Source organism: Spinacia oleracea, chromosome 4 (assembly GCF_020520425.1).
Source record: "Spinacia oleracea cultivar Varoflay chromosome 4, BTI_SOV_V1, whole genome shotgun sequence".
Classification (NCBI taxonomy): Eukaryota; Viridiplantae; Streptophyta; class Magnoliopsida; order Caryophyllales; family Amaranthaceae; genus Spinacia; species Spinacia oleracea.
The window spans coordinates 61634646-61649010 of NC_079490.1; the positions used below are offsets into that span (position 1 = coordinate 61634646).

A 14365-nucleotide genomic window follows, 5' to 3' on the forward strand; every position below is an offset into this window, starting at 1 on the left:
GAAGTATAACTTATACGAAACATATATTTATAAATCAATTAATTAACTAGCCATACAAAGTGTTTTCTCCGTCCCATTTTATAATTTACGTTTGGCATTATGCATGCGATTTAACAACCAATTAATGTTGATAAATATTCTTTTTTTAAAAAAATCTAAACAATGCAATGACGTTTATTGATATTGTTTTCACATTTATCCAAAATATGACACTGAGAAAGTGTGAGAGATTTAATGTCTCAATTGGAAAGTGCGAAATGTTTAGTGTCCCAGTTATTTTTAATTAATTAAAATAATCATTTGCACGATTTTTGACAGAATATTAAGCACATTTATGATACAATATAAATGGAAAGATTCTAAATTAGAGATTAAAATGAGAAATTAAAAACAGAAAGTGTAAGAAATAAAAAGAGACGGAGGGAGTAGTACATAGCACTTTTGGACTTTTGGTACACCGTACATAGAAGTTAAGCCTGGTTATTGGAGGGGTCGGTGCAGGTTATTAGCGGGACGAATCATAGAGAATATAAGCGCGTCAGGGTAAGGGTCAAGGTCATAAGGGCCAAGGTCGAGTCAGGGTCATAGCCAAAAGCTTATAGGGTTAATAGCGGGTCAACATATGGTCAAGCTCATATAATGGCGGGTCGACATATGGTCAAGCTCATATAATGCCGTTTCTTTTACAGCAAATCTAATGTCGTTGCAGTGAATGGATGACATTAGTAATTAATACCACATTAATTGTGAATACCATCCAAAAGCCAAAAAAATAGTACTCCCTTCGTCTCTTTTGTTTTTTACGTATTCTATTTTGGGTGTTTCATTTTGTTCTTTACATTTCCTTTTATATTGTCACATAATGCATTAATATTCTATCAAAATTTGTGCCCAAATATTATTTTAACCAATTAAATCCATTGGACATTAAATATTTCTCATTTTTCCAATGTGAGATTTTTGATAAAAGTGAAAACATTATAAATAAACGTAATTTTTCTTGTTTAAATAAAAAAAGTAGAGGAATCTCAATGCACATTAAATAGTCGTTAAATCGCGTGAAAAATATCAAACATAAAAAACAAAAAGAGACGGAGGGAGTAGGACACCGCAAATTTACTACTCCCTCCGTTTCTTTTTGTTTGTTACGTATTCATTTTAGGGTGTTTCATTTTGTTTGTTACATGGAAGAATCTTTCTATTTATAAACTTATTATAGTGTTATTTTTTGTGCCCACTCTTAATTTTAATTGGTCAACTTTTTCAACTCATTAAATTTATTTACCATTTCCCAAGTATGTTAAGTTAGCAATCTTTGTGATTTTTCATTATTGGTTCATTTTGATAAATAAAACAATCTTATTGGTTGTTGTAGTGATTAGTGGATTGAGGTTTTATTTGGGTTAATTTTTTTAATAAAAAAGAAAAAAAATCTCTATTATACATTAATAAACGTGCAAAAGTCCAAACGTAACAAACAAAATGAAACGGAGGGAGTACCAAATAAAAAAATAGGAAAATGACAAACTGCTCCAATTCCTTGAAGACAAAAAAAAAAAAAAAAAAACAAGAATAACAACATCACAAACTCCAGCAACAGCCAAAGAAGGTGTTTAAACTCCAGCAGCCAAAGTGGGTGTTTGATAAAGCATTATAGACATTAATTTACAAAATCATGACACCAAACAAAAAAAAAATCAACAACTAGAGGGTCGTTCGGTATGTTTTTGTTTTCAATTTTCTGTTTTTTACAAAACTAAAAACCAAAATATGAAAACTACAAAAAGTAGTTTTCAGTTTTTTGTTGCCAGTTTTCAAAATCAACATCATTAGTATAAGTAAGTTTATATTTTTTTTATGATTCAATCTAAATCATATGGTTTACGAAATCAAAAATTGAAAATCGGCAGTGATACCAAACGAGCCCTTAAACTTAATTAAAATTGATTAGATCTAAGGTTTATTAATTGATTACCAAACAAAAAAATAGGGAAAAGGAGGTGATGGTTTAGTTGTCGTGGTTGGACGCCTTGTTGGAATGTCGTCGGCTTTGTCGACGTGCACTTTTGGTGGTGGATTATGGAAGGAGAGAGAAAGTGAGGGGTGAGCCGTGAGGTTTGAGAACAAAGAGAATTTCGCCGGCGTGGATATGTGGTGGTGGTGGATGAAGGGAGGAGAGAGAAAGTGAGGGGTGAGCCGTGAGGTTTGACAACAGAGAGAAGTTCGCTGGCGTGGAGTTGTGGTGGTGGTGGATAAAGGGAGGAGAGTGGAAGTGAGGGGGTGAGCCGTAAAGTTTGAGAACAGAAAAAGTTCGCCGGCTTGGAGTTGTGGTGGTGGTGGTGGACTGGTGGTGAATGAAGGGAGGAGAGTGAAAGCGAGGGGGTGAGCCGTGAGGTTTGAGAACAAAGAGAAGTCTGGGTACTGTTGGGTGGGTCATTAAGTTAATGTTTCATGGTAATGAGTCATACATTTGGACCATATCTGACCCATTTATTTTCATTTAAAGTAATTGGGGTTTTTACTAATGTTTATAAAAATCCTATATACAAAGACCCCATATCAATCCTGTCCATTAATAAGATAAAAAGGTGAAGATTTTTTTAATATTGATCCGATCTTTTATCTATTGGATTACCCTGTCCAATAACCACGCCTAATATAGCAATAGCAGTGCATGACATTTTACTTTAGACTCAGCCGGAGTATGATGATCTCTTTTTTTGAAAAAAACGTTAAAATACCAAGAGTAATAAATAGTGTACGTTTTCTTCAAACTAGCCGTTATCCCCAAAACGCTCCTTCTATTCGTTAGTTCGAGTTCTTCGTCTCATCGTCTGTGCATAAGCTCGCAAATCAGTGCACCTTCCAATTACTGCAACTCCTAAAGCCCATCCTCTAAAATTCAAAATGTTTGCTCAAGGTCTAGATCAAACTGCAATCAATTGGATTAAACAGGTATTGTAATCCTTCACTAACTTTCACCTATTTCTTTAAATACTTCTCTTTTTGTGTGCCAATTTGGGCATTTTCTTGTAGTATCTTGCTATAATTTTTGAAGGGTTTCCTTCAATTTCCATTTTCAGAGATTTTCAGGTTTCTCCTTATATTTTGTTTCTATATCAAGAATTTTCTGTTTTGGGGAAAAAATAATCTCTTGATTTTCTGTCGTTGTGATTTTGTTAGTTTTATTTTAGAATTTCAGGATATTACATTGTATTTAGATGGCTACAAAGTTTTAATTTAATAGAAAGGAGGAGGCTTTATTGAAATCAAACGCATATTTCGAAATGAAGAAGGGATAGTACGGAAATTAGCACCGAAGAAAACTAGAAACTGCAGGCTAGGATCTCAATTTAGAGATGAAAATGTATTTGTATTTGTTTCACAATGTATTTTAATAATATAATTTGGCTTTAAATTGTGTTTGTGGTTGGAAATTGTATTTATCATTTAAAATTTTCGCTTAAAAATTTGACTGTTTGGGGAGGTAGAAAATGTTTAAGAGAGAAAACTCTTTATTGGTCCCCGGGATGCCCTGGGTCGTTGCGTGTATTTGGAGATAATTTTTTTATTTAATTATGTGAAACATAATTATCATCATTTTAGAATAGATATTACGGAGTGGAGTAGTTAACAAATAACCAGCAAACTGATTTTTTGAGTAATTCACTTGATTTGGATAAAGCTTATGTCATTGTTTTGTGCTTCAGTTTAAAAATTGTAAGAAATAAATTAAATTATAAATCGTTGTACATTGAAGAATTACAATGTCCATAATTTATTTTGGAAAAAACACATAATTGGTTAGCTGAAAAAACACAAAAAATAACTTATTTTTAACAACTTGACTCATGATCTAAGGAAACAAAGAAAAATAATTAAATTTTGTTATAATAGATTGTTACTCAAATAGAATTATACATTTTGGGCATTAATATTTTTAACATTTATAAGCATGGTTTTTTTTTTCAAGGAGTGTTACTTTGGAGGAAGTTGTATAGTTGGAGTAGTGGATAAAACTTTATCTTATGAGTGTAGAGGTCATGGGTTCAAGTATTACAACAACATTTTTTTTTGTGAGAAAACAATAATGAGTAATGTCTGTGCATGACATGTCGCATATCACTTGCCAAGTCATGGTGACACGTGGAGGAATGTAATGCATTCCCTTGGAGTTCAAGTAATCTCTATCCTACAAGGGAACTCTTTTGGTCATAAATGTAAATGACTTTTTGGTGATCCCTATAAAATACTCTAAAATGCCCCCTACTAATAACACATCATATGGACAAATTAGAAATAATTGACATCTTAAATTACTATTAACAAATCAAACACAATAGAAATATGAAAAGTCCCTTAATCAGTCCATGATCTACGTCCCGAAACCAATAATCTTTCCGTTTAATTATTTTTTGATCTGTTTTTATTTACTTTCGTTCGCATCACGTGCGTAAAAGACTAGTACTATAGATTAGAAAAAGAGGGGTTAGGGTTTCGAGTCCGATAGATTGTATGTGATTGAATATGATTTATAGGATTTGAGTTTTGGCCTACATTTTGATTTTCATGGGAAATCTGCCAAAAGGAAGCGAAACCGTTTCATTGGTAACAATTTATTAACCACTCCTGTGGTGTTGGATTTTTCAATGCTTCAACATGGATCATTCGCAAGTCAGTAACGTAATTTAATCAAACTTGGGCTTCAGCATGAAAGCATGATTCCTGAAATTCTCGAGTTACCAAAGTACTTCATATGTCACTTAACTGATTTTTGTTTGGGTCACTGGTCGATAAATAGGCAGTTTCTCTCTTTCTGTGTAGCTCTAGGATGGCAAGGTGAGACAAGTAGCGTGATTATCCTGCATATGTTAATACTTCATATGTTTCTCTTTGTACTTGTAGGGGAAAGAAGATGTGATGGAGGCTGGTCCTTCCTCAGTGGATAACTTTGAGTGTGGAACAGTCTTCAAATCATCCCCGTTTCTTCGCAACAGAAGCAATTATATGTCACCCAAAACTTTACCCCCTCTGAAGTTCCATTCTGGCTTGCTTGGCAAACATAGTATATCAACTTTTGATATCTGTGAATCTGATGAACAGACTGTCAGTAATGACAGTGATGAAGAAAGTGTTGCTTCAGCCCCATATGACATGGATGGTTATTATTCTGAGAATTTCAACCAAAAATTTTCAAGGTGCAATGATGTCAATATGCCTATTCTTCATGACAATGATGAAGAAATCATTGATTTACAAGCTAGCACAAATTTGAGAAGTAGACAACCTTTGCCGTTGATAAATAGAGGATTGTCTAAGATTGATCTTACAGTTAAATTGCCAGATCGTACCAAGAGATTCAATGATGTGGTGCTTGACAAACACAGTGAGCACTATATGGCTCCAGATAGTTGCAGTCACGCTCTTAATAACGTTAACCCACTTAGTTCACAGGTAAGAGTGAAAATTTCCCTTTAAGATGGTATTGCAGATGAAAATGTGAAGATATGTGCAGCTTTAGAAGACACAAGTTTTGAATTTTCTGATGGTTTTTCTCATTGTAGGATACACCCATTAATCATAGCAGATACTATGATGTTGGAGACTTGGGTACTCCAAGTGCTCCCCCGGTCAATGCTGATGGAGACCAGGTACACAAGCCTACAGAAGAAAAGAAACATGTGACTGATATGGATGTTACAATGGATGGACGGACTAGAAAAGGGCTGTACATGCCTAGAGATGCCGACTGTTATGAAGAGGCCAACCCAATTTTGTCAGGAAAAAAGACAGAAACTTTGGAAAAGAATGATTTGAACGAGAAGTAATTAACTAATTAACTTGTGCTTGACTGCCTCCTGCTTTAATATATTTATGCAATACTACTATGGTTTAATTGGTTGTATCTGTCTATTATGGTATGAAACTTTGTCTCTTTTGTCATTTCAGAACAAATCCTTCAACCACTTTGGTGAAAGAAGAAATGCTAGCACCCCACTGTATGCCAGATATCATGGAGCCACTTTGTTGTTATGATACAAGGTGCCTTATTATTATGTTTTTATTACCAATTTACAGTTCCATGTTTTAACTTCTGAAAATTTGTAGATTTGTTTGCTGGACTTTTAATTAGTATCCTCAAAGAGACCTCCCTTTCTTTTATTACATTCTGTCAATTTTGTTTGTTCATCAATTTTAGTAGGACTATCTCAACTTACTATCCTGAAAGTCCAAAATATACACCTTTATATATCAACTTCTGTTATGCTTGCTTACTAAGTGTTGTATACCCTCAACGGCCTCAGGTTACTTTTGTCATATCTTCTCTTTCAATAAATTATTTACTATGAAGTGGTGAAAGTTGGCAGTTGGTTGTTACATATTGGAGAATTCCAGTTATCGTATAATTTATCAACAAAGCAAACTCTTTTATGAGGTTTATTGTTTCGTTCTCTTGTCTGACTTGCAAAATGCTGCAGCGGCCAACATGCCTTCCAAACACTTGTTGCATATGATGCCTGCATTCGGCTATGCTTGCATGCATGGGCAAAAGGCTGCCCAGATGCACCCGAGTTTCTACGTGATGAGTGCATTATCCTTTGGACAGCTTTTGGGTATGCCACCTTTTGGATGTGTCAATTTCAATTTTAAACTGTAGAAGAAGTGGTTGTCACTCAATCTCCTGCTTTTTTTCGTGGGTCATTGTAGGCTGAACAATATCCTGCTTCATCCACCTGGTATACAGACAGAAAAAGGTGCGGACCCTAAGATCTCAGAAGAAACATGCTGTAGGAAGCCAAATAAAGTATTCAGCAAGATTAGAGTGGAAGGTAGACTCATGCTTCATTACTTTTTTTTTCTTTTTTTGTGTGTGTTTTTGTTTACAAGCGTGTACTATCATACTTTTGTGCCACCCCCGATACTCTTCCATAAAAGTATTATAAAGTTAAAGTCTGGTTTTGTCTTCAGGATATCCTATCTTCATTTGAAAACTTTGAATAGTCATTTGGCATTTCTTGTTGTGGCAGTGAAAACGCTGCGCATTATACCGAGAAGAAAACTTAAGAGTACTTTCTCTCAGCATGGTGCATTGTACATACAGGCAGGGACAGAGTATGTACGCCATGTTTCATCAGTTGTGAAAACAAGCATCAATTCACTTGTGAACTCGTCATTAACACTAACACGTGAAGGTTTGTAGTAATTATCTGCATAATATTGATTGACAATTTACAGCTTATTTCTCATGCATACATTTAGAAAAGAAGAAAATCGATAAAAAGGAGATTGGAGTTTTTTGAGTGTCAGTCCATGTTTCATTACTTGTGGATGCAAGTTATATAGTCACTTTGAAGTTCATAGTTCTCGAGAAGATTTTTTTTTTTTTGTCTAAATGAACTACAAGGGCATTAAGGAGATGGCAAGTATTTCTAATGTATCTCAACTATTGAATATAAAGGCATATCATTTTGATAATATATATTTACGTGTATTAGTGTATATGAAAATAAGGATGAAGAGTGTTTGTATGAAGCGCCGAGGCCCTAACCTACCTTCACGGCATCTTCGTTAACCGAATAACCGGTAATAGGTGACGGTAATGAGAATGAACTTAATTGTAATTTGAGAAGCAAAGTAACATCACATGGTAATGGTAATGGGAATAAATGACGGTAGCCGATAATATAGGACAGTAATGGGAATGAACTCAAGTGTAACTTGAGAAGAAAAACATCACAATATCCATGGTAATGGTAATGGTAATGGAGGGTAATGAAGAATTACGAAGAAAATGAAATTCTTCGGGTGAAGTATCATTCCCATAGATATTTGTATTTGAATTTTCTTAAAGTTTATACCACAAAGTCATTCCCATTACCACTGTTTATTACCGCTTATCAAATGGACCGTCAGCTTTTGTATGCAGAAAGAGAAATAAAACAAAAAGGAAGTACCATCTGAAATTTTAGGTCATGCCTTTCTTTGCTAAGTCAATCAGAATTATTTCAACTGAGTTTAATTTGGGAGCCACAGAGTAATTTAGAATTTTAGAGCTTGAGGATTTGTCACTTCAGAAATATTTTTTACGAGGAATCAGATTGGTTACTCTCCAAAAAATATGCTAAAGTCACTACCGAGTCCCCACCCCCTTGCGCTCTATAAAAGGTTCGAATGGAAACTTATATGATGCACGCAGAACCTTTTCATTTAAAGAGCATGTGGAGGTTTCATGTGAACATCCAAGTTTCACATTAGGTGGGAGCCTTGTGCTGGATTATGAAAAAGTACAAATCATGTTTGGACCTCGTTTTAGTCAATGGAAATAATGTCTTGTGATTTCAGAGCCATTGTCATGCATATTCCGTCTGAAGAGCTCCACAGAAGATGCTCAAATGGATTCTGGTTCTGCAATATGCTTACGTTCAGGAACTGGCGAGTACCATGACTTGTAAGTTTGATTGGTTCTTTTTTGGGTCCCTTTAAAAGTTGCAACGTTGTTTCTTGCAAATATGACCACAGCTGGCCATTTTATTTTGAAAACCTCATATATATGTCATTTTTCGCTGAGTTTTATGATCTAACGAGTCATATAAATGGCACATAAAATGTACCTGCTAAGTTTCTTTAGTAGCCCTAAATCAGTCTGTTTTTACTTTTTACCCGTGTACTGTCTATGACAAGTTCCTCTGTTTTTAGTTTTCCAGAAAGTCAAGGGAATGTACTTCTAGTTGAAGTTAGAGATTCAAAACAAATGATCCAAGGCCACGCTTCAATTCCGCTATCATTTATAGCTGAGAACCCTGTATGTATCCGTTTCAAAATGCACATAAGTCCTTAAATAAGATGCTCAATCTCCCCAAATGTGACTTACTCAATTGTATATGTGTATTCAAACAGAATGACAAAGTTCGATGGTGGCCTATCTACCATGGTGACCATGAATGCATTGGAAAAATCCAACTTTTCATATCTAGTTCAATTACAGATGAAGAGGGTAAACATACAAAGGTCTGGTTCCTTCCTCGATATTAATAATTTTTATGTTCTATATCTTCCCTTCCTACCCCTTCTTCTGCTGCTCCTGCAACCCTCTGAGAGCAGACATGTAACAACTAAAAAGCTATATTATTTTCCGCATAGTGAACTAAAAATAAAAATATGGTTCAGAATACTTTCCAACCGTGTCTTAGGTACTTACAAGGAAAACATTACATACTTTACCACATCCACTAGCTACAACTCCCCCCCGCCGATCATACACATTCATTAACAGGATATGTTGACCCACTTAGGTGTAGAAATATAAAGCAACCAGAAAATGCATCTTCTGACAAAAGGCGACCCACTTATGTGAAGAAATTTAAAGCAACCAGAAAATTGAACATCTAGTAACCCTCTGTCCTAACCCTTTTCATAATAGGATCTGGGAGATTAAGCTAGAATGGTGGGGGATATGATGTGGTAGATATCTTATCAAAATTAGGAGTGAAGGGTAATAAAATAATAAAAGTTGAAAATGGGCAAGATTGAAGAAAAAGTAAGAGTAGTGGGATCAAGATTCGAGATAGAAGAAAAGCTGTTGAGATATAGAGAAAATCTTATTTTACTTAATAGGAAAGGTGAAAAGAAATTTGGGTATCCTCTTAAAGGGGATGTCACACTGTCGGGTGATGGTGGGTGTATTATAATGTATATAGTGGGGCGTTATCAGGGAGAGGGAAAACAAGTGTCCATTTTTGTACAAAGCTTGTTTTGAAGAATGAAATAGGTGTTATTTTAAGTGTTAACACCAAAAAGACATGTCAAAATCAAGTTGGGGTATAGGACCTAGAAATAGGGATCATCTAAGAAACAGATTATAGGAATCTTCCACGTTCCATCCGAAACAGTTATATTTAAAATTTTCTTTCTAGCAACTTTCGTGATATCATTTTGATGGCAAACTGAAAAATGAACATAACATTCGAAACTGAAGCAGCACGCAGTACCAGTGCCCCCTCCTAATCTTTGATGGTGGAAGCGGAAAACTTCTTTTCACTAGTGGAGAAGATAAATGAAGATAAATTACAGGTCTTTCCAAATGAAGCATAGTTCCTGGCAGTAATTTCTGGACAATCCAGGACTCATATTTTGTTTAATTTTGCGAGACGATATAAGCTTTTTTTATTATCTCTACAGGTCACGGACAAGATCAGCAAGTAGTGGTAGCTATATTCCCTACTTTGGCTACCGATGTAGGTAGAACAAATAGGTTCATATTGTGCACCCCCTCCCCCCCTTTCCTTAAGAACTTGGGAAGATTTAGAGTAGGACTGTAGGAGATGCTAACCTAAACTAAAGCATGGAACCATAATTAAGTAAAACTTAAAATTCAGATGGTTTAACTTTATTCTACTATTTATCTTTGGAAAGGCTTACAGTTCCATATTTTTTACATTAGGTATACAAATGCAAACCTGAGTACTTAAATTTCTCTCTTATTTATGTTTTACGTGTTACAGACTAGTGCTGTTGTTGAAACTCTTGCATATGATATGTTGCTGGAAGCTGCAATGCGCGCACAACAATTCCATTCTCGTAATTTGTGTTTGTATGGTCCTTGGAAATGGTTGCTGAATGAATTTGCAGACTATTATGCGGTACCAGATTCTTACACAAAGTTAAGGTATATCTCACCTTGAATGCTTCACATTACCTATGTTACATTCACTAAAAATACCTGCATTCATCCTTCTATTTGATATTTATTTATGGCTTATGTAGTCCTCAAGTTCTCATTTCCCATACATGCATAGGAACTGTATACATTCCCCTCTTAAGATGGAAATGTGAACCAATTTCCTATTCATTCAGACCTATTGAGTTTAGAGAGAGATGAAGCAATTATAAAGGGGACAAGAGGGCTAAAAGAGTGAAGAGAGAAAATAAAGTAATGGCTTGGGGACCTGGGAAGGATATAGAGAGAGTAGTTAAAGGAGGAATAAACAGAAGCTGCCGACCACTTGTCTGCAGTTTTCTCATAATAAAAGCCGAGACAAAAGGTTTATTTTAAGAGATGTATAAAATAATTCCAAGGGGTTATTTACTAAATTAGTCATGATTAACTGAAAAATATAATTACTAGATTCCAACTGTTGCATGACTAGGAGGATGAACCAAAATGTTTTGATAACTGAGAGAAAAGAGGAATGGATCAGTAGGAAAGGTACACTGGAGAACATTTTAGATTCATTTCGTTAGATTTCTTTACGAAATGGTTATCAGCAGGTGGCCGCAGTACTCATTAGATTGGAAAATTTAAGTTCAGTACACAAACTGCGAGATACTTCTGCCTACAATTCTACAAAGATATGAATTTTTTCATAACCTTTGCACTCTCTGAAATTTTTAACTTTTAACTTGACTAGTTTTTAACACTCACGTTCTTGAAGGCTGTTTGCTGATATTGAGAGAGCAATCTTAAAAGCACTGGAAAGCATTATATGACATTTTGGCTCCTTTGAAAGACAGCATACCAAAGAGCTTGGTATGCATGTTCAGAAATTGGCTAGACGACAGTCAGTACACTCTATTCAGTCCCTGGTCAAGTGGTGAATAGGCATAATTTTAAACAGTTGCATGCATATAATGTTTACTAGCAGAGTTTTTATATTCTATATGCTACTAGTTATGTGCGTCTTCAAATTTAAAGAACACACCTGATTGTACTCTCTCAAAAATCTTAGTGCTACTCTTACTCTTAGTTATTGTTATTACTTTTCCTTTGCTGAGTTCCCTTTGGAAAAAGCATCTGGTCAGTGGTCATTAGATTTTGGGGTCTGTTATTAGATGAGAATCATGAGATCCTTGTAAAAAAGGCAAGCCCGATTTGAGATTTTGGAGATTTTGTTAATTTTATAAATTTTGGCTTGGAATTTTTCCGATCTCCGTCATAAAGTGTTTCTGCAAGGCAGTTTTTGAAACGGGATGTATAACTTCATGGGTATAAAGCATCATGAGCTAAGATTGTGCCATTAGATTGTTTACAATAACTTTGGAAGGTGACGATGTTATGTTCTTAAGAGGGAGAAGGCATTCCATAGAAAGAAAACTAGTATTACTGTATTAGCCTCCTCCTTATGACCCTGGCCTACCTCATATTTCGTCTCTCTTCCATTTTTCCTGGAAAACTTGCATGATTTCATCCTGTCAAATGCTATATAAATATTGCTTACTTTTACAGGGTTCATGTTATATAGATTGAACTATTACTATCATCTGTTTTATCCTATGCATGCATCAAAAAGGTCCTGAGATCAAATGCAGTTTTAAAATGTTTGTCTATTTCAAAATATTTCAGTTGGGTACTTTTTTAAACACTGTCAAGAGAATTGTTGAAGTTCTACATTCTCAAGTTGAAGATATTTTAAAATCCTGGGCTTCATGTTTGCCTGCGATCGGCGGTGAAAAGTTATCCTTTGGGGAGCAGATGAATGGAGTATCTGTTTTGCTGAAGACAAAGTACAAAAACTACATGCAAGCTTTAGTGGCAAAACTTTATAGCAATGTATGTAAGCCTTTCTTTAACAGCATTTTTTCAGTCTATTATAGTGGCAAAACTTTATAGCAATGTATGTAAGCATTTTTATAGTGGAAAAACTTTATCAGCAATGTATGCCACTATAAAAAGAACAATTTAGCTGAAACATCTGCAGTATTTACTTGTCTATTTGGTAGCTAATTTACAAACATAAGTTCTTCCTACAAAAATACTGCTTGATACAGCTTAGAAAGAGTTCAGGTATTATGTTGTTGCTCATGAGTTCCTTGCTAACTGGATTTTACACTTAAATTATTGGTCTGTCTTCGCTAATATTGGTTCGTTGGGGGTGGTATTTAATTTAAACGCAAGCATTTGAAACTGACTGAGTGGGGGAAATGAAGGACAGATAGGGAGGAATATGTGGGCATTTCTTCCTTGAAAATTTAACACTTTTGAAGAACTAGTTTTCTTGATTTCCATTCCAATCCAAACGCAACCTTAGTGATTTTGTGTTGCTAATTGCTTAGAAATAATTGTCAGAAAACCATTATGTGTAAGAAACATTATGATGATGCTAGATAAAAAGGAAGGGGATATGTGGTACTGACAAGAAGTTTACTGCAGATGCAAGTCAATCGAAACACACAGCTTAAAAGAATCCTGGAAGAAACAGAAGACACAGACAATGAGGCCGAGGTTCGTGAGAGAATGTTGATGCTGAATTCACAACTGATCGATTCAATATCAAATTTGCATGAAGTTTTCATTAGTCAAATATTTGTGGCACTTTGTCGCGGATTTTGGGATAGAATGGGGCAGGTATGAAATTTTCATATTATGTTTTTTAACAAACTATGCCATAATCACTTGAGCATTTTTGTTTGTGTTCCTCTTCAGAGCGTATTAAGGTTTCTCGAGGGAAGGAAAGAGAACCGTGTCTGGTACAAGGGATCATATTACGCCCTTGGGGTAAGTAACTCATCTACTTCCTACAAAAGTTGCATGCTTTAAAGTTAATGCCAACCTAATGGTATTTATATGTCAGATGAAACCAATTAGATTATTTATACAATCCCTAAGTTGGTGGTGTTTTTGTTTCGTAGATATTAGATGATATCTTCGCTTCCCAGATGCAGCGTTTGCAAGGCAATTTCCTTAAGGAGAAAGATCTAGAGCCGCCTAGGTCCGTGGTGGAGGCTCGCTCCATGCTTTGTAGAGATGGAACAAATCAATCCAACTATTTCTATGTCTAGTGTGCCCACAACTTCCATTCTGTATAATCTCTTGTCTGTCTATTCTTTTTGCTCCTGTTTGTATTTGTATAGTCTTGTAGTTTCCCCTTTATTTTTTTTTATTCTTTGTGTACAAAAAAACTTCATTCTTTCCTAACTAAATTGCCTATTCTTGCTTTTACCACCTTTTGAGTTTTTGTTATTCAATATTTAAAGATCTAAGCTAACAAATTTACCTGATAAGAGCATCACCATTTGTGAGTTGTTATTCAACCATTTATGATCTTATATCTCTTCCACATCATTGTCCACGTCACTTTTCACTATCTTGAGTTACTATTATCAGTCACTTCCTTTATTTTTCTATAATGGTGAAGTTGACCACCACTCTCTCTCCTAATTTTATCAATACCCCACCATTATGTATTACTAATTATTTCTAGTTATTGAGTTATATAATTACTTAATTAAACTAATGACATTGTTAGTTATTACTTGTTAATTAGAGAATTTTATTTAATATTAATAATCACTTAAATACGTAAGCTATTTCAATATTTATTTACTTGTTTGCTAATTTTTGAATTCGAAATGAAAAAGAAAAAAAATA

General features: G+C 34.8%; 1 pseudogene; it reads left to right on the forward strand.

Annotated features, from left to right (window-relative positions):
• The first annotated feature begins 2733 nt into the window (after window positions 1-2733).
• On the forward strand, window positions 2734-13939 carry LOC130471574 (uncharacterized; annotated as a pseudogene).
• The last annotated feature ends 426 nt before the right edge of the window (window positions 13940-14365 follow it).